The following is a 3760-nucleotide window of genomic DNA, read 5'->3' as shown; positions in this document are numbered from 1 at the left end:
TTGTCATGACACCTGACGCAGGTTTTTGACTAGAAAGGATGAATCTACCTCCACTGGGCATGCGCACTTCAATACCGCATATTTTTTGTCACGCTGAAAACAGTTGATTAATATATTTTTAATTATTTTAAGGTTATGTTTTAGGGTTGTGTAGGTGTAGGCGTTAGATAATGCAATTTATTGTAATTATATGGCGAGATTATTTACCACTTCTGGCCGTTCTGTATCCCTTCTAGCAATAACCCTGTCACAGCTCTAAAAATGTGTCTAACTTCCTGAAAGTTTTTGACACTCCCGCGAAATCGCCTCCAAATCAATCACGACCAATCACAAAGCAGAGACGAACCGTCCGTCAAGTTAAACTACCAATCAAATGCAAACAAAGGCGGGACCATTCGTAGCAACTGATATTTTACAGGGCAGTAATACAAAAGCGTGAGTAGGGCGGCGTGTGTGCACCGAAAGAGGTAACAAATGTTACTCCTTTAAACAAACGTTACTCCTGTCCTTCATAATGTCTGCAGTTAACAGAATTTAGCGCGGCCAAAAATAAATATACGATTATACACCTGATTATCGAACAACTATTTAGGTAACTGTTCGTTGATTATATAATGGATTTTAAAAATTATTGAAACTTAGGTAACTTCTGCAGTGCGTTCATATCTTCCTATAAAGCAGTCTTTATAAATAACATTTATATTTTAGTGTTTGTTAGAGATTTTTTGCTGGACCCAATTTGTAATATTGCATTATATTTTTTCCTATTTGAACAGCAATTCGACTTTTTTGTTGAATATGAATTTCCCTTTGTATTCTGGTCAGAGTCCTGCGACATGAGCCCGTTTGGGCTATGTGTGGGATGCAGGGCATATAGCTCTTGTCGTTCAAGATGCAATGACACCAATATTGAGAGGCCATGGCACCATTTTCCATAAATGCCCCTTGTAATGAAGATGGCATAATTGTTGTAATTAGAGAGATCAGCTTGGGATAGCCTTTCAATGACCCACCTCAGCCCAGGTCCATATGGTCTGGAACTGATAATGAGTCTCATAATGTGATATGTGTACTCCATACAGACTGTAAATGGACAGGCTGTAATTTTCACCAAGGGCATCAAGCGCTGACAGATGAGGTCTTTTAAAAATGGACTGACATGCGTGCCACACTTTATCTCTTCGTCTTTATCTCTTCGTCATCTGGCAGTTCATCACATATTGACCCATACAGTATATGTGTTAAAGGGAGGGACACTTGTACACCTATATAAATTTCTTTTTGCTGCTGAACTAAGGAAGATATTTGGAATAATGTCAGATCTCATTCCCCATTTACTGCCATAGTAGGGATGAATGGGAAGGGGTTTTGTAGACCTCCTTAGTTTTGACCTTTAGTGTTAGATATCAGTAATATATTCTCCAAACGGAAATATCTGCATAAAAAAAAGATATGCCAACCTGAGGAAATGCATTTTAAAATGTCATGACATAACCCTACACAATAAAAAATGCATTTTTAAATGCATATGTAAAAGGGCATAATGACTTGACTTATCACAAATCATAACAATGACATGGGCGGAAGCCGAGCCGTCTAGGTGAAGCACAATGGCTGTTGTGTGGCTTTCAATGCATATTTAGTATTCTTCATCTGTGCAGATCTTTATTAGCTTGTGGGGGAAAAGTGAGGATGCTGAAATTTCCCTCGTTTTCCCAGTGTGAATCTTATTGCATTGCTTCTATTATCAAGTCCCACTAAAAGAAGCTGTTTAATATTGTCTGCTCTACATGTAGACTTATCATATTCTAACCCCAAGGCATTGCCCGTGAAATTATACTTTGCTCAGACCTCCAAATATGCCTTAAATGCAAGATTATTTCAGTCTGCACATTTCGTACTGATTGTACAAGTTATTATACAAGAGAAGCACATTAGCAGTCCATACAATAAGCAAACAGCCTCTACACCATGTTCCAATTACAAACTGTTTTGCTCCGAGTATTTTCTTTCTTTTTAGCGCATTATCGGGCCTTAAAAACTAGTTATGGTCGTAAGATGTATTGCTATTTCAAATACAAGTAATATGATTCTAATGACCAGTAATGAGAGACTGGGTCGCTATTACGGAGAGGCCAGAGATGTGCTAATAATGCATGGAGACTGCTGCAGGGAACGTCCACTGACCAAGTTGTACATTAGGGTCTTAATGTCTCTAAGGCCTTGGGCTAAATTGAAATGTAAAACCCCAAACCAAACATCATTTAGGGCCGTATATCGCTTCATGATGTGCCACTATTTGTGCAGATTGGTACTGGATATGATGTTTTTTTTCCTCTTTTAGATCTGTGCATGCAGCAGTGGTGTATATTTTTTTGTAGAAAATGTAGAATATTGTATAGCAATAATCTAGTGAGAGTCCATCACATTTGCAGTAATGGATAGAGCAAGACCTATGTGGATATTTCTTTTTTCCTGAAATACAGACATAATGTTGTCTAAGTGCGGTGCGCAGCGTGTGGACAAGTCAAGAAATGCCGTATTGATTTTGAAATGTGCTTTATGTTATTTTTATTTTTTCCAAATAATGTGGGGGTTTGCCAACATCTCTCGAGCTCATTTAAAGCCATTCAGCCAGGTTCCATAATTCAGAAGGATGATCCGCCTTTAGAAAGACTTGCGTGTGATAATACTGTCAATTCTTTAAGCAATGACGTTTGAGGGGCTGTGCTGCTTGCAGGGTCAGAAGCTCCTCAATATTCAAAACAAGGTAAAATCAGTTATAGTTCTGATTTACTCTATGTGATAATCAGATCCATTGCAGATACAACAATTAGCATTTCAGCTCTCAAATGATTAACTTCTTTTACACATTTTGTTTAATTCTTACCAGCTGTGTAGCAATAGATAGCAAAGCAGGGCTCTATTCTGTGGTTCTTGTATCTCAGGGTTAATTAAGCTGTCTGGTGCTCTGTGCCCACACACAGTATATGTGGTGAGAAGGCAAGTATAGCCCTTTTAGCTTTGTGTCAATCCTACTGTCCACATGACCAGTCCCCTGCCTCTGTGACACTCATCGATCCCGGGGTCGAGAGAAGAGGACAGCGTTAGACACAGGGGAGTTCTGTTTGAAATCGTGTGTGAAAATTTACTGTGGTGCTTTGACATGGTCTCCCCAGACACAGGCACCCTTGCTGCCCTGCAAGTCAACCAATTAGAACCACACACTGCTGGATGTGACGGAAACCAGTACGATTACTGTCTTTCTGAAACCTTTCATCATTGTTGGTCTGCTAGATTTGAGAGTTTGTGCATTGTGTTGTCAGCAAACATGCTACATGTTACCTAAAACTGCATGTTATGACATGGTTGCTTATGAGTTTTCAACCTGTCAATCCCGTTTTGTTTCTTAACAACATGTTAGTGGAGTACAGCCTTTGGTCAAATTTGTTGCGTGACAACCAGCCGCAGTCTCGAGTACTATTTTATGATAGGAAAGCAGCCTCAAACTGGAAAGGGTCCTCTAAAAGATAGCTCAATGTTTATTTGATGCTGTGTAGGAAGAACTGCTACTTTGAGATGAATGTCAACATGCAGGTCAGGGGAGTCTAGTTTACTGGTCAGACCTCTGTGACCCCCTTTGAGTTTGCTCACTTTCCTCATCATGATCTCTATCTCTCTAGTTCTCTCAGCCAGACCACAAGTGTCTCCTCTCAAACCACTTAGACTTAACATTTCACAATTAAGCCATATCAACATC

Source organism: Barbatula barbatula, assembly GCF_947034865.1.
Source record: "Barbatula barbatula genome assembly, chromosome: 14".
Taxonomy (NCBI): Eukaryota; Metazoa; Chordata; class Actinopteri; order Cypriniformes; family Nemacheilidae; genus Barbatula; species Barbatula barbatula.
This window is presented reverse-complemented; position numbering follows the sequence as displayed.